The sequence below is a fragment of the Aquarana catesbeiana genome, linkage group LG09, assembly GCF_042186555.1.
Source record: "Aquarana catesbeiana isolate 2022-GZ linkage group LG09, ASM4218655v1, whole genome shotgun sequence".
Classification (NCBI taxonomy): Eukaryota; Metazoa; Chordata; class Amphibia; order Anura; family Ranidae; genus Aquarana; species Aquarana catesbeiana.
In genome coordinates, this window is record NC_133332.1 from 200,011,699 (window position 1) to 200,030,059 (window position 18,361).

An 18,361-nucleotide genomic window follows, 5' to 3' on the forward strand; every position below is an offset into this window, starting at 1 on the left:
GGTGATATCGGGCCCCACTGTTGGTGTTAGTGTCACTGAAAGAAACTGTGCCTTATTGTTGGTGTTATTGGGTGGAATTGTGCTCCATCGTTGGTGTCATTGAGAGAAATTGTGCCCCATCATTGTTGTCACTGGGAGGAATTGTGCCCCATCTTGGTGTCATTGGAAGAAATTGTGCCTCATTGTTGGTGTCATTGGTGAGAAATTGTGCCCTATCGTTGGTGTCATTGGCAAGAATTATGGCCCACCATTGATGCCATTGGGCCCCATTGTTTGTGTTGTTGGTGTCATTGAAATTGTACCTCATCGTTGGTGTCATTGCGTGAAATTGTGCCGTTATGATAAATTGTGTTCCATCACTGATGTCACTAGGAGGAATTGTGCCCCACCGTTGGTGTCATTGGGAGGAATTGTGCCTCATTGTTGGTATCAGTGGATGAAATAATGGCTCAAGGGCCGGATAAAAGAAAGCAAAAGGCTGCATCTGGCCCCCAGGACGCAGTTTGGAGACCACTGATCTAAACAATTGGAACGAATGCCACAACTTGACCTTCTTTTGACAGATAAAGCTGAAAAGCAGATTAGCTGGTATAAAATTAAAATTTACCTTAAGGATAATAAACCGGACTCGATGTTAGTCAATTGTTTGTGGAATTCAGAGACCTCGTTCAAACCCATCTGCCTTAATAATGGTAATCGGGCCGTCTAGTAATTCATCAAATATAGTAAATACATTTTAAAAACACTTGAGAGCACTGTACAGGTCTACTTTTACCCAGTTATTCATGCATGAATGGATGGGTTCCTGTCTAAAATATGCCTGCCTTCACGCCCTTAAGAGACGTACACACTGGCCGAATATCAGGCATCTGCCGGATCTATAGAAACCGGCCGACATTCGGCCCATGTGTGGGCGGCAGCCAGTCCGTGGCTCTATTCCTACAGGACGCCTATTATGGAGAAATTCATCAGGCAGAGCTAGAGTGAGACATCATCATGCATGGACGTGTTGGCTGGTCCCGCAGCCATGCTTTTGGCTTGTGCATACTGCATGTTCATATTGTTTAAATATAAGTGCAATACTTTTTACTTTAAAGAGCATTATAATTTAATACACCATGAAGCATCCTTTTTTGAGTTTGGAATATATCTGATTCCTCCTGTATTGAATTGTATTGTAACTCTACTGTCTGCCCTAACGTTGTAAAGCGCTGCGCAAAGTGTTAGCGCTATATAAATCCTGTATAATATTAATAATAATAATAATAATTTGATTGCTGGTGAGCGCTTCTTGGAGAAAGAAGTTAAGGCATGCTTTCTTGTGGTGGGGACACCCTTGTTGTATCCCAGTGGCGGGGTCACAGAGCTACTCAGAGAATTAATAGTAAGAGCTTTGCTCATCTGTGGAGTGAGAATGCATTTATTATCTCTGCAAGACCCCTTTCACACTGAGGTGGTTTTCAGGCATTTTATTGCTAGCAATAGCGCACGTAAATCGCCTGAAAACCGCCTCCCATTCATTTTAGTGTGATTTTTCACACTGGGGCAGTGCGCTTGCGGGACATTAGGAAAAGTCTTGCAAGTAGCATCTTTGGGGTGGTTTGGGAGCGCTGTATACAGCGCTCTCAAAACGCCCTGCCCATTGAAATGAATAAGCAGCACTTCCAAAGTGCCTGAAAAGCACTTCGGAAGCACTGCAACACGGGCGCTTTTGACCCCTTCTATGGGGTTAAAAGCACACCGCTAGCGACTGAAAAGCACCGCTTAAACAGTGCTAAAGCGCTGCTAAAATGAGCGACACTTTAGCGCTAATGCGGCCGTGGCCCCAGTGTGAAAGGGGTCTAACTTGAGATCATGTTGGTCTGGTAAGAGGCCCCATTATTTGAGAAGCACTTTATGCACTGGAGCACCTTTATAGAGGAATCGTTGGACTGTATATATATATATATATATATATATATATATATGAACGTTTAATTTTGTGACACATTTTAATTCTGAAATAATTGTTATTTTAAATATTGATTTATTTAAGCATGTGATTATGTTTATTAAGTATATGTATCAACTTGCATCATCCTATAAGTTTATGAATATTTAGTCACATATAATTATTGATTTAAAGGGACAGCCCCTTTTTTTGATAAAAATACACAGACTCACTACCCACTCTTACCCCTTTTGAGCACGTACGCAATAGCGACTCTTTGACTAAACACACCGTCCTTTATCTGCAAATCTATACTGTTTAGCCATATGTTGGACCCTCTGTTTTAGACTGTCCAATGGGAAAATGACATAGGGACTCCTGAAGACATATCAATGTTCTCAAATATGGGACACTACCACATGGGTCAGTAAATTTCTTTTGTTTAGAGGTAATTTATTTACTTTGATGGTAAATTGTACCTTTTCAGAATAGCAAAATTTGTGCAGGGTGCCTCAGATCATTGCTTTCGGGGCTGAAGTTCAGCTAGCATTTTGGTGCATGTGAGGTGGAACTACCCAAAAACTAAAAGATTTTGGACAAGGCCATACCAACTGATATATACAGTCCTAGGAGACCGTATACTCATAAACCTCGATAAAGCTTTGCTTAATCTCAAACCTTCTTCATGTACTTCTAACCAATTTAAATTGAGATCTTTCATATTCACGGCAGCTAAACAAACCTTGACTAGAGCTTAGTGGGCTCAGGGGTCCCAACTATAGCACAGGTCAAACAAATGTTGTGGTACCTAGTCAATGAAAAATTGTCCACGATTTTACATGACAAAACTAAAAAAAAATATGTTTTTTCTTCTTTTTGACTACTTTTATGTCAATGCTACAATTTCACAATTGTCATTTAAACAGTATGGGGTTCTTACTAACCTTCTCCAAGCTGGGAGACACCTCCCATGAAGTCATACGGAGTCTTTTTGAGGGGTCCTGTCCCCTTATACATTGTAATCCCTTAGTGTGCAGCTCACACTTCTACTACCCACCTCAGTGGGGAAGGGTGGTTTTTATATGTTTTAATGTGGGTCTGCAAATAGTTCCAATTAGTTGTAAGGCTTACGTCTACTATTCACTATTAATAAATTGTTGAACATGTGTTGTAAGTTGAAATTAAACTATGTATTGCATTGAAATGAGTACTTGTTTAATACTTGTACAGGCATACTATTTTATCTTCTCCCACTTCATTCAGAAATTTTTTTTACACATTAAAAGTTCTCTCTAGGTACAGAGCCTCAAGAAAGAAGGAGTGCCTTGTAGCAATAAAAAGCAATATTATTTTAGACATTTGCCAGCATGTTGGAAAGTTTTTGGTGGGGGGGGGGGGTAGTTCATGGTGTTCACTGATGGAACATACAGCTCTTGGATCCTTTGTTCAAGCAACACAAGTTGCTGTTTGTATGTTATTAGTGAAGTTGGGAACTGTTGGCAGTTATTTCGCTTGCCACATGCTTGTATTTAGTGAAACATGAAGAGTGTTCAGACCAACCAATTCACTGCTGAGGAGCTGTATCACCTTACAGCAAAACCTCTTCTTTCTGGTGTGCTGAGCCTGAGACCCCCCTCGCCCCCGTTCTGCACCCAAGGTCTGGTGACTCAGCTCTCTCAATGTTCTCATTTCCTTAAAACTGAACAGGAAACTGCGAATCTGTGGAGACAGAAATGGGGAATTCTTTCCCATCTGGAGAGTATCCAATATCCAAACTTTAGAAAGCCAAAAGAAAGAAAAAGTAATTGCCAAACTGATCGCAGTTCAGTGGTGGGGCACAGGTGCCACCCAGCTCCAGGGACTGTAACAAACAGGGCATACATTTACATCAGGCAGGGAAATGTCTGCACTGCCAACAGCCAATCAGAGTCCAGATGTCAATAGTAATTGGCAAAAAAAATGTTTTTTGTTGTGGAAGGTCTCCTCTTTAAAATTGCATTTATTTTTGTGTAATAAATTCAGCAAATGCATACTGCAGCACAGAATAGAAAACACTATACATAGAGTTTTGTTGTTAAATGGACCCAGGGCTACTTGTGCTACAAGTCAAGCGGTCCAACTACTAAGGAACCACAATGCCAAAATATTTCCAAAGCTTAAGGGTCCTTCAACTTCAGGGCTGAGTCCTGCAGTGTATTCCTGAATTACACTGCTTGGTCTGGGTACAGGGGTGGGCTAGGCTAGGCAGTATATCTCAAGGGAACACAGTAAAATGAACACTGCCATGTGCTTGTGTATATGTGTACCAAGGCCTTCTGTTCAGAACTGAGGACTGCAGAGCAACATCCCGTGCAGAAGAAGACATTGCCTACCTCTGAGTGTTTCAAATAAGCCCTACAGCCTGCCATGATGAGCCTTAACCTGCGGATGGCGATCTGCAATTTCCTTATCATGTCTTTGTATTGGCTCATTATGTTCCCATCCCCGGGATGTGGTCATTCACACAAATGCAACAATCAGTCAGGCAGTTTCCCGGCAGCATCCTCAATTTCACTGGTGATCTGTGGTTTTCACTGCCGCAGGCGATGGAGAGAAGAAAAAAAAATCCAGAAATCACTTATCGGCTAAATGATCCTCTAAGGGAAAATATTCATCTGCTTGTTGCTGTAAAAAGGATGGGAAAAAATCTTTCCATTAATTTATGGGCACATTGCTGTGATGTCAGTGAATAGATGAAAGGCAGACAATGGCGATAACTTATCACTGGATCACAGAGGCAAAAGAGCAGAAAGTGGAGCTCGGTGTGCAACTGTTTGCAGCGACAAGATCTGCGACTCATTTATAGAGGCTGGGGGCTCAATTCACTAAGCCTTAGTGATCCTTATCTTAGCAATGAATGTCAACAGAAGATTGAAATCAAAGCCACATGTCTGAAAATATAACGACCGCACATCTAACCAATCAGTTTTTAGCTATTAAATCTGAAGGATGAAATAAAAGATCTGGCCGCAATAAGCAGTTTAACATTTCACTTCACATTAAACCTGGATAAGATAACTAATAAATATTGCAGAGTGCAGTAACCCATATAGACCCATCAAAGTTACTCTCAAGGCCAGCCCAGTCCACAATGGGCTATGACTGATTGCAGTTAATGCATTCTGTACAGTATGTGGTGGTTTCCTCTTTGCGCTATAAACCCCATCTTACAATCGCTGCGATACAGGACGTCAGGGAATGTCACCACTTTTAGCTTCAGCACTCCACTTGGTAATTAGAAACAAAAGAAAAAAAAGCAGGATTGCAGGATTGTGAACACTTAATTCATCATATGTCTGTGTGACCAGAGGACATCCATCCACTTTGTGCTGGTCTTGTCCATAACTGACTGTGATATTCTAAACAAAAATCAGGAGATATTTATTACACACATTGGAGGGAGCAGACCGTTTAGTGTCAATAGGGAGCTGTACAGATTTCCAGCATGCTGGATGCTTTCCCTTCCAACGTCAGCCATCACTTTCCTTTGCTATAGTGAGAAATAAACCATAAAGTCATATATAAAAGTCACATATCAGATAGGAGAGTTATACAAGTGATCATATAATGAATTGCCTTTTGTTGCCTGAGAATGAAGACTTCCTGTCTGGGGCCAGAAGAGTGGCTGTGGAACTGTGGGAAAAAGCCTCTTCACAGAGAAGCAACATCTGGAAGCATTTGTCGGAATGCTGGCAGACAACAGACTAATCTGAGTGACCAAGGAAGCAAAACACAACAATGACTTCCACAGCTCTACCCAGAATTCCCTGCTCCCTCTTGTCCATATCTGAGGAGCCATAGACTAGAGGCTCACAAAAGATTTCTCTGGAAAGTAAACTCCAATTACCTGGGAGAGCTGGAGAACTCAGATTGGGATACAGATGTTGGGCCAGGCTGACCAATTCTTGTCTGGACTCAATGGAGTGTAGAAATGAGCCAAGATCTATGTCTGTACAATCTGCTATAACTGCAAAGACATTGCACCACCAACCTAAAATCAAAGAGGAAACGGTTCAGAAAGACTGCAGTGATTTATAATTATCTGGTCACCATTGCTAGAAGGATAATGGGACAGGCTGGAAAATGCAGTAAGACACACCTGGAGCCCTCCTACTATATTCTGACCACCATGGAGGAGCAAAGGCCCACAAAGGGGCCATTCACTACTAGTGATAGGCTTGGGAGTGTTCGGATCGAACCTGCCAGGAAGCCGTCACTGCACACCGCCAATCATAGGCAGTAAGGTATTTCCCGACCAGCAGCTGCACATACACACGTTGCCTATGATTGACAGTGTGCAGTGCTGGCTTCCTAAAGGGTTCGATCCGAACATGCCCAAGCCCATTCTTATGCACTACATATGTGGGTGACTAAAGATATATGCAGACCAACTGCAATCAACCACAATTAAGTTCACTCCATGCTGGAGAGTCAATCTAAGGTTTCTGATTGGCTGTTGTGGATTACAGCACTTTGCACATAACTATTACTCTTTTCACTTTGTGAAACAATCTTACCATGTCTAAAGATGACCTGTATTTTCTGTTCCTAAAGCAGTAATAAACTCAAAAGCAAAAATGTATTATATTGTAGCTCACTAATTCTTTTTTAGGCTTTTTTTAACCTGGTGATCCAACCAGTAAGTCTGTTATTTTTCATCTTCTTTTAACAGACCAAGCTGTTCAGCAAAAGTGTCAAGTAGAGGGATGAGACAAACCACTTACACAGAAAGGGGTGATTTCAAATTACCAGGTGAAAATAAAAGCCTAAAAAATGAAAACTAATCTAAGGATCGATAAACTGCAATATATTACCTCATACTTACCTGCTCTGTGCAGTGGTTTTGCACGGGGTAACCCAGATCCTCCTCTTCTTGGGCCCCTGTCTCCTGCCAAGTGCCCTGCCAGTAAGTAGCTTGCTACCCTGTTTCCCCGAAAATAAGACCTAGCGTGATTGTCGGTAATGGCTTCAATATAAGCCCCACCCCCAAATAAGCCTTAGTTAAAGTCCTTGTAGGTCTTACTTTCAGGGTAGGGCTTATTTTTGGGGAAACAGGGTAGGGCTTATTTGGGGGGTAGGGCTTATATTGCAGCCATCACTGACAGTCACGCTAGGTCTTATTTTCAGGGAAACAGGCTATGGGGGCACCCGAGCCGAGCCGCAGCTCCATGTGTCCATTCCCACGGAGAGCCTAGAGAAGTCCTATCTGGGAATCATGAAGGTGGTGGCACTCAAAAAAAAAAAATAAAACAGAAACTTCTTTAATATATCCAAGTAAAAATAACAGGAAACACACACTACCCCATGACAGCCAGAAAACGCGTTTCATACATTAGTGCTTAATCATCAAGTAATCATTAAGCACGGATGTGTGAAATGCGTTTACTTGCTGTGCTGGGATAGCGTGTGTTTCCTGTTATTTCAACTTGGATATATTTAATAAAGAAGTTTCAATTCTATTCTCTCTGGAGTGCCACCACCACCTTCCTGATCCTTCAATACAGACCATGGCTGCGGACTGTGCTGGCACCCATGCAATTCCTGGCTCATGTAGATATGGCTATGGGCTGTTTGGAGCAGTACACACTTGGTGTGTTTCTCTTTTGGAAGTACTATCTGGGTTTTATACATTAATCGGGATTCTCTGATAAAAATCCAATCCACGAGCATCTGATCCATCACAGCAATGCACTTGCCTCTGCAACTAAACAGCCAAGTGAATTCCTTTAAAATACCTGGGCATGCTGACAGGCAGGTCCTGGAGAACAGGCAGGTTGGATCTGCTGGAGGTAAGGTTTGCCAATATTGGAAATGGGAAAAGTGTGCATGTTTGTGTCTGACCAAAACTAGGCTTGTTCAATATGCAGAGTTAATCCCAGGTATACAGGTAGGTTTTGATGTGTTTTTTGTTTATGTGGAGCACTGTACAGCACCCTTGTAAATGGCACCAATAAAATGTATCACTGCTTGCAAGAAGCCACTGGACTGGTCTCACTGCCCTAAAAGGCTGCACACCCCAGGCAGTATAGCACCCACTACCTGGTCCCTGCTCAAACTTGCATCATATGTAATGGCTAGGAGGAGTACACAGGAGCAGTAGTGTGCCACAGGGAGGTCTCATGTCCTACAACAGGCCAAGAATTTCATGCATCTGTCTGACATTCTACCATGAAGTCCAACTGTAGACAAAATGTTTTTTTTTTTAGATCCAACTATTGTGGGGAAGGGTTACTAATTATGTCAGAGAGGTTTCCCTTCATGTTTCATTCCAGTGGCTGCAGGCCTAAAAAAGGTGTTCACTGGGGTCATGAGGACGGGGAGCCAGACCGCAATGACCGCTCACATATGTTCTTTCCTCATTCCACTAAAAAGTGGAGGATTTTTTTCCTGTATTTCCTGTGATACTCGTCAACAGGAAAAATGCGAGGGGACAAAAATTAGGGAAGTGCAGGATGCAATAAAAACTTTAAAACGGTTCTAACCCTTCCCTACAATATCCAGCTTCGGATTATGTCTAATTACAGAAAGGAAAATATGAGCCATAAATCAGTGTAGACCCTGGCTTCCTAATTCATGATAATCATTGTTTTTCCTGCCATCTTAGAATACTCGCAATCACAGGTGCGGAATAATGATTTCACAATATCATGGTCAGCTGATAAAGCAATTTGTACCACAGTGAATATCTGGGGCCAGATGGCAGGCCTACAGCAGCTGTGGAACTAGAAGTGCCAGCATGACCTTTTAGTTTCATTAGTGGTCACTGGCATCAGATGTGAGGAATGAATATTATTCCTAAACCCTCTCTTTCATATACATCTGTATAAACCACATATCTATCCAGCTAAGACAGTAATTGTGATAGAAATATATTTTTGCTTTTTCCATTGTGATCGCTTCATTGCGACTCCCACAGCGTCAATATCTACAGAAAAGCAATTCGGATTCCTCGCTGTGCCCAGGATGTCACCCACCACAAACTTTCCTCCCCGAGGCACAGAGCAATAAACTGAATTACCCGACTAGAAAAGTCCCTGACACGGAGAGCAAGAGATGGAGAGTTCAGCAAGAGGACAGAGAGAAAACGCCAATATTCCAACATTCCAGGAGATTCCGGAAACCAGAACTGCAACTGTCCCCCCAAACTCACTAACAAGATTAGGGCGACTGCAAACTAACATTTATGGTCATCTAATACCCAAGAGTCTGAGATTTTCTGGGCAGACAGTGTTTCTCATACCAAAGTGACAGTTCAGGGATGTTCATTGAGGTCCCATTCACACCAGCAGTGTGTGATACCATGTAGCTGCTTGTGTGTGCGGTGAAGGTGCAATACAATGTGTTGCTAGAAAGCTCAGCACCCTTTACTTTTTCAGCATATCCTACTTTTTTCAATGTACACCACTGCAGCGTAGTGGCTTGAACAGAACTAATTGGACCTAAGGCAAACTGCTGTGTTGGGACTGCAATGGGCAAGGCTGTGAATGGGCCCTGAGAGTTCAGTTACTGCACTTTCCCCACACAGCACTGTATGTGAACCAAGGAGGAGCCTGTTCCAGAGCAGACTATCAGATCATCTGCCTGTCTATGGCATCAATTACTATCAGCCTGTGAATGAAAGACCATCTCCCTCAAACAAAAGATTTGGTCCAACCACCATTGTGTTTTACCCCCAATCACAAAATAATTCCTGGAAGGGGATATCAAACAAGGCCAAGATATATCTGATCCATCATAAAAATGTTCATCGTCTGTCAATGGAGCCTCCGGGTCAAATCTTGTCTTGTCATAAATCTTGTCATAAACACAAGAATCAGATGCCTGGAGCTATCACTTCCAATGAGAGAAGCACCACTCAAGAGACAGAAAATGAGGTGTCCCAAGGTTCCCCGACCCTACTCCTCTGCCCCCCACCTTCACTTCCTGAGCAGAAAAAGCCAAAAGATTCATATTTTAAGTGTCCTATTAGCCTGAAGCTAAACCTTTCCAAAACTCCACTGTCGCCTGCCCTCACTGCTGAACCAGGAATGCTTTGAAGTGAAAAAGTGAACCCGTCATATGAGGGGAGTGTTGTACAGCACAGGGAAACAATGTAGAAATAACCCTTACTTTTTCCATTCTGCATCCATTGCTGGGAGAGAAATGTATGATGTACTTAGGCCAGGCTTATTTTGTTACACGTGCTGCTCTTCAATATACAAAAATAAAAAAAACATTTTGAATGGTGCCTATGGAAATCTGTGCCCACGCGATCGACCTGTTCCTGGGCTCGCTAGTATTTTTCTGCCACAATGTTACACAAGGGCAGAAATTCTGTAGCTGAAAATATCTGCATCTGATACAAAAGAATTTGGTTGGTTTCATTGTTGTAAAAAATCAGCCAGTCAACATTAACGCTCCGAATACGCGGATGGGTGGATTAAAGTGAAAACCTGAAACAATGCACAACTTTCCCTCGGTGTCATAATGCACAGTAAGCTATAAAAAGAGAGCGGGAGGTGCATCAGCTTTTCCTTCCTGGCCGTGTGCGAAATGTGTGGCCCCAGGCCATGAATTTAAGTGTGGCCCCGGCAGCTGGAAGTCACTGGCATGTTCCAACTCATGAGAAGAAGAATGCAAACACACCGAGCCTTTATTACACAAAGAGAAGGATAAGCCTGTGACTCAGCCCAGAGAATGGAGAGCTGCCATGACACCCCTTGTGTGCCAGGTCCGACAGAAAGAACACAGAGGAGAAACATTTTCAGCAAATATAGATAGTCTGCCTTTGCTGGCCTCTTTCGGAGGATGCTACCTGGCTGCCATGTACATTCTTTGGCTTCAATGCTTTCTGAGTCCCTGACCCAGAACAAGTATAGATATCAGGAGTAATGACTTTTCACTGCATGCTTGTCCTGAGACCGTGACTAGAAGTACTGAAGCCGAAGAGTGATCCTGACAGTCAGACAAATAGCATTTTCGTTAGTAGACCAGCAATGGCAGCTTCCCTACTTCTCTCCTGACATGTATATGGTAATTGCCCTTTTATTAAAGTGATAAATATTACTAATAATATGAACTTAAATGGTAACAATAACTATTATAATTTATTTTGTTACTTTTGGAAAAAGATATTGAATAGGGGTTAATTTACAGGGGAGCATAGAGTTGTACACTGTGAAAAGCGAGTGTATCTCGGCACTTGGGAAAGACAGGCGTTTGTCTATAGCAGTCTGTGCAGACCAATGACAGGCCGTGACTGTGCACTGGTAACTGCAAATCTGAGTGTTTACTTGCAGACCAGGACTCATTAGTGGGCCTGGATGTAAGCTGTCTGCTTCCAGGGGCACATATCTCTCATTGTACCCAAGTAAACAATCAGATGTGTGGTTATCAGCATACAGCCGCAGCCTGCCATTAATTTGTACAGGTAGCTGTACACAAACACTTGTCACTCCTCTGTGCAGAGGTATGCTAGTTTTTCATGGTGTACAACCCTCTGCACCCAAATGAATGAGACTTTAATAGCTCTTACAATACTCCACACAAACTTTGGTTGGTACAGCAGGGTAATAGCGGAGAAGGAAGATGAGGGTTATTAATAATATTACACCCAGACTTCAGAGCACTGAATGAAAATTCTCAACACAAGGATGCTTTGGCCAGGATTAATCCTGCCAGGACAGTTCAGCTGAAGACAGTTTATTTTCAAATCAAGCACATGCGCAATAAGGCAGCGATGTCATGTGTGATCAGCATGCAAATTTCAGCTCTGTGCTCTTTTTCTACCTGTGATACAGACACAAGCATTAATAATGCATCATGGTGTAGCTGATGTACAAACCGCTGTACGTAAAGAAAAAAAAGACACCTCATTAAAGTAAACAAAAAAAAACAAAAAAAAACAAAGAATATATTCCCATTCCCCACGAGATTTCTCTATAGATATCCCCCATCTATATACAGGCGGTCTCTGGGTTACAAACAAGATCGGGTCTGTAGGTTTGTTCTTACGTTGAATCTGTTTGTAAGTCAGAACAGGTACATTTTTTTTAAGCGTAGCTCCAGCCAAAAAAAATATTTTTAAGCTTTTTGGCTAGCATAAGGAAGGGTTAACACCCCTGTAACGTTTGTTTTGCTATCTGTGTCCCTGTTCAGAAGATTTCATGTCACTTTCTGTCCCTGTGACAATTGGATTTTGAAAATTTTGTTGTGGAAACAAGTATTGGTGGAGGTACCTTTTTCCCATAATAAATCTTACAGGAGTGAATTTCTCTTCCTAGGGGTAGATTTCCTCTCACTTCCTGTTGTCTCACTCTGTAAATAGGAGTAGTTTGTAAGTCGGATGTTTGTAACTCGAGGAACGCCTGTATTCTGCCTAGGAGCAGCCATTACAAATGTATAAAATCTATACCAAATAGTGCAGTGCTCCTCAAAACAATATTGTAATAAAATTATTAGCTTATACATAAAAGCACACTAATAAAAATATATATAAACCAAACAGGTAACCTCAAAAAGTCTGTGTGAATGTGAAATCAGATATCAGAAATTCAAACCAAAACATATACATATGATGTGCAGTGTCGATTTAATATAAACGCTTTTAAAAATAAAAAAAAGTTCAAGAATTATAAGGTCCCAACATGCTAGTTGTGAATCACAATAAAAGCGCCATTTAACATGGAAATCTTCCAGTATCAGAGACCAACAATTTCCCAGTGTGCTGAAGTCATCCACTCAGGTGCACTACTAGATGTGCCCTAACCTATAATGGTGGACCTCAGTGTTAAAAGGAGGTCATAAACAACATTATATCACAGCCTCCACTGGTCTCCTTCCCAGTCTGGATCTACTTCCATGAAACACTGAGGAACTCAGATGCTCATTTCGGTTCTTTCACACGGGCGCTCCGCCCGGCGGACTCTGCTTTGCTCAGTGGGGAATCGATCTGCTGAGCAGACGGATGACAGGTCCTTCTCCGCTCACTGTGCAGAGATGGACCTGTCAGAGTCCCACTCTCCTCTATGGGGAGATCGGATGAAAATGGACCGCCTGTCCGTTTTCATCCAATATGATCCTCCAGACGGATGGAAAATAGGGTCTCCATCCATCTGGATTTCACGGACAGGATCGCATTGAATATCGGTGGATGTCAGTGGACATGTTACCGCTGATATCCGCCGCTGCATAGAGGTGAACGGAGCGTCCGATCAGGTCCACCTGAAAAACTGATCGGAAAGCCTGTGTGAAAGGGACCTAAGGAAAATATAGAGAAGCTCCATAGTGCTCACTGAATATTTATTAAAACAAGGCTTTTAGGCCTCATGCACAAAGGACATTTTGGAAGCTCTCTAAAAAGCCATTCCTCTTGGCAGCAGCGTTTTGGCAAAGAAAACTCCTAACACTTGTAAAAGTGTGTAACGCGTTAAGGCACATTTACAGGCATCAAGCACTTGGATGTTAATTGATTTTATTGGCTAGAATAATAATTTATTCTGGCCATTGAAATTAATTAACGCTCACCTAGCGCTAACAAGCACAAGAACAAACAATTTCTTCAGCGCTCAAAAGGACAAACACCAGACTGGGATGTAATGCAGGGTCTATGTAACCTCCGGACCTATGCTTCAGCGGTGCTGCTCTGCTCACAAAGGGGAATCCAACTATACACTGTAAAAGAACACACAGAGGATGCCTAGTGCATTACCCAAGGTTTATTAAAAGAAGCCAAATGAATACTCACAAAAGGACAGAAGTAATACGCATGACAACAATCTCAGATTGGTTGTCATGCGTATTATTGATTGACAAACAATGGGCGTTGTTGGCAGGCTGACATGTTTCGGGGGACTTATCCCCTTCCTCAGAGCTCCTTAGGTCTTAGCGATAACAAGCGTTTATATGTGTTTTCAAGAGTCAAGGTTTTTTTTCTGCCAAAAGGTTGCTGCTCCTAAACGCACCAACAGTGTTTTTTTTTTCCTGCCTCTAAAAGCCCCTGCCACTAAATGCTGCTAAAAGTAATGTGTACATGAACACAAAGGCTAACATGCTGGAGAGCTTAGAGGCAGGAACACAAAACATCTGACACCCCTAGGAGCAGCTGCAAAAACATCCAGTGTGCATAAGGCCTTAAACTGCACTCACATTGGTATGAAAAACTTGTGCATTAGAATAAAATATTCCAATCCGCAATGATAACAGACAACAAGCTCCTTCCATCCCACAGCGAGTCTACATTCCAAAGGGATGCAACGCGTAAGAGAGGAGGAGCCTGTTGTCATCACGCTGAGTTAGACCCGCTGTGGCATGGAAAGAGCTCCTATGTAGATGAAAACAAATTGTGCAGCTCTGACTAAAGTTGAATAATACCCTTGAAATAGGTGTAGGCCATTTATATACCTCCCAAAGCCTGACTGGAATACTCCCAGGATGTTGCTAAATGAGCCCTAGTCATTACTGCTCACCTCCACCATCACAGGAGTGAGCTTTTCCTCTGATTCAAACCCCCTCTCATGCTCTTTCTCTAAAGCCTCATACACACGATCGGACTTTGTACAAACTTTCCCGTGGATTTTTGTACAAAGGGCGTTGGCCATAACTAATTAAGCATACACATGGCAGGACTTTTTCAGCCAACTTTCACCAAATCACGTGGTTTTTCAGCTCTTTACCACCACCCTTTGGTCAACTTCTGTATTGTTGTCTGATCTTTTGCATTGGTTCTGAGCATGCGTGTTTGTACTTTGGACTAAAGTCCTATAGACTTGTGTACACACGATTTGCACCATAGGACTTTTGTTGCTGGAAAGTTTGTCTGTTTGCACAACCAACATTTGTCCTTTGAAAACCAAAAAGGTTTGTCCGATGGAGCGTACACACAGTAGGATGTTGCCTTAAAACAGCTAATTTGCATGTTTGTTGTTAAAAAGTCCTATCGTGTGTATGGGCCTTTACTGATACAGTGGCTCTGAACGCAGTTTCAGAGCTTACTTCTGTGAGAAGTTGAGCAATAACGACTAGGCCTCACTTAGCAAAGTCCTTGGAGTATTTCGCTTCAGGTGGTACGTAAATGGCCAACACCTATAGCAAGGGCATTATTCAAGATTAGTCAGAGCTGTACAGGTTGTGTGTATCTACAGACACCCCCTATCTGCATAGGCAGTTTTTTGTAAAGGTGAACTAACCCTTTAAGCTTTGAAAATGAAAGATAGACGTGGACTGGTTGCTATGCACATCTGCTCCAGATTCTGGCTCCTCCAGTTTTGATAAAAATCTCCTCAATGTGTAAAAGAAATGACACAGTCTTCTCATCCCTTTAAGGTTGGTGGCGTAGTGGGCGTTTCTCTTCTTGTTTTACAAGCTACCTACAGAGTCATTAGCTTCCCATAAAGCCACGCGTCTTGTAAAACAATAGAGATGCTGTATGCAAGTCTCACCCCTCACTGTATACAACTTGTTTTCCTTCTACTGTGGGAAATTTATGGTTGTGTTAATGAACTGATAAGCCATAATTCACAGGCCTGGAGACTCTGGACTTCATAAAGCATCAAATGGGTGTTCAGGGACTGCACACTCGCAGTGGCTTGTGTGAAGTAAGCATCTTTTACACTGTCAATCCACATCCTATAATGAAATGAGATTAGGAATGATACAATAGAAGATTATATAGTGACCTGACAAAACACATCCACTGCCATTCAGCAGGATATATAATCCTTTATATAATCCTTTATTGGCCAACACTGCAGGCAGTAACCCATGACAACCAGACACAGCGGGGACACGGCCCTCAAAGCACCAATATTTTACTCTGTCTTTCCAACACATACTCGGGCTCTGTAACTGTGGTCATGACAACTCTCTGTGCTAAAGAGGATTATTGAAAATCACTTTTTCTATTTGTCATAAGCAGTGGAAGACACTGCTGAAAGGGATCATATCGATACGGTTGACAAAGACAACGGACAAATAAAGATTACATCTCTAGTCCACGAGATTATCTCACTTATTGAAGAAATGTATTTGTCTGCAAAAAAAGAGAACCTGTCACAGTCAGAGAACAACATAGATTGTCAGCCCAGGCTAACGTCCAGCAATTTGTGTGCCAGCACCAGCGGACAGAACTACGTCTCTTCTCTGCGGACCTTGTAGAATTGCCCCGTACAAATTATTGAATAGCAAGGTATAGAAAGGAGGCGTGCAAGCAAGAAGCATGTATGATACTAGAGTAAAGCTAAAGCAGAGAAGTGGGATGATACAAGGTGAAGCAGAGGAAAAGAATATTGTTAGGGTAAGGCAAAGGAAAACAACACAGCAACAAGAGGAAGACTTCCAGCTTGAATGGGACAGTATTGCCAAAAGAGACTTTGAGAGAATTAAATAATCTAACCTTCCGGCATCCATTCATGATGTATTTATCAGTTGAGGGCGGGCTTGGTGTTTAGTGCAATATTTTAAAGTGATCAATGCAATAAAATCCTGGTATGAATGCAATGAGTTGCTGTAGGGATATTTTTCCTGTCATCTTCCACAGCGTCTAGTATAAATGCTTGTACATTTAAGAGGCCACAAAAGTATTTCAGAGGAAACAGGAAACGATTTTATGGCCAGCAAGAAAAGCCATCTGCTGCTTTGGATGGGAGAAAACGTTGAATGAGAAAAGGTCTGCAGGACAGACACAGTACAGGGGGAGGCCATCGTGCCAGGGGTTACATGACAGCAATGTATTAATATATTATATCTTTATGTTGCCTGTCATTCTGATGAGGAATTGTTTCTATATTTACTCCAATGATCCCCAGAGACTATTCACCTTCCCAGGGTGGCAGTCCCCATAAATGTTCCTTCATGGCTTGGAAGCTTTAAAAGATACTGAAATTCCAGTTACAACCAGACACTCTTGTGCCCACTGCTATTGGCTACTGGGATGTCAGAATAAAAAGCTGGAACAGCATCTGAAGGAAAAACAGCAGCACTCAACTCATGGAGTACCCCTGTTGTTAGTATAAAGCTGGATACATAGTATACAATATTCTTTAGATTTACCAAAACCATATAATATGAGGTGAAACCTAAACACTTTCAATTAGTATGCAATCAGGCAGGCCATGCACTACATAGTTGAAGGTAAATCTAAAGGAAATCAAACAACAAAAGTTCTATAGTGTGTATCCAGCTTAACACTATCCGAGGAGACTGAAATATCAAGGAGGGAAAAGTAACAGCCAATTAGATGTTTGCTTTCACTGTCCACTCTGCTCTTGAAAAAAAAAATCACAGTCACAATTTGATTGGTCTGTGTGTAGAATCTCCACTTTCCTCCTGTCTCACTAAAAGCACAATGGCCAGTCATCCAATTGTGCATGTCCACCTGTCTGTATATGACCAATGTCATTTCATTGTGTCATCAGGTCCATCTGCTGGGCCCTAAACCACCACTAGATATACCAAATGAGAACCAGAAAAAATGTAATACGTATTGTCATCATAATGGTAATTATCTGTATAGAGGCTCCAACACTGGTCATCCTCCTGTGGGCCACTTTGCACACCTCCCTATATGAGTTATATTCATACAACCCTGCCCAGTCTAATGATTAACCTTCAACATGATAAGCCAGGTCCAGGAATTTCCGATCACCTGTGTTCTGCATGTGATATCACTAACTGGCTAAGCCAGGCCTCCCATTGGTTGAATAGACTAAATGTACGTGTGTGTAAGTGCGGTAAGCACTGAGGCCTCTTCTGTAGAACCACAGGATTCTCCACCCCAAAAAGTAATAATCGCTTGTGCCATGTTTATATCACACAATAGTGTAGAACGAGACAGCAAAATACCACTACAATAGTAACACTGAAAGAACTGAATTCAATGTGATCACTACAACATATACAGACATTCCTCCATATGAGGACAGCCGGGCACCATCTTTGTACCATCCCTCAATGTACAGGGCACAACCCATCCCCCACCTTCTCTCTGCCACCCCCTGTACACAGAGAACAGCCTGGCACCATCTATATGTTATCCATCTATATACAGTGCACAGCCCAGCACCATCCATCCATATACAGAGCACTGCCCGGCACTATCTCTGTGCCATCCCCCTATATACAGTGCACAGCCCAGCACCATCTCTGTGCCATCCCCCCATATACATGAGCCCTAGCTCGGCACCATCTCTGTGCCATCCCCTATATACAGCGCACAGCCCAGCACCATCTCTGTGCCATCCATCTATATACAGAGCACAGCCCAGCACCATCCCTCATTATACAGAACACTACTCAGCACCATCTCCATATATAGAGCACAGCCCAGCACCATCTCTATGCCATCCCTCCATATTCAGAGCACAACCCAGTACCAACCATGTGCCATCCCCCCATATACAGAGCACAACCCAGCAC

General features: G+C 42.4%; 1 protein-coding gene across 13 annotated transcripts in view; it reads right to left on the reverse strand.

Annotated features, from left to right (window-relative positions):
• The window catches only part of DAB2IP (DAB2 interacting protein), a 728,988-nt gene that overhangs the window by 210,391 nt on the left and 500,236 nt on the right, over positions 1-18,361 (reverse strand). Inside the window, exon 2 of one of the 13 annotated variants that reach the window (XM_073599539.1) lies at positions 5,817-5,960. The exons of the other annotated variants lie outside the window; for them this stretch is intronic. The gene's annotated coding sequence lies outside the window, so the exon portion shown is untranslated. The remainder of the gene's footprint in view (positions 1-5,816; positions 5,961-18,361) is intronic. 13 annotated transcript variants of the gene reach the window in all.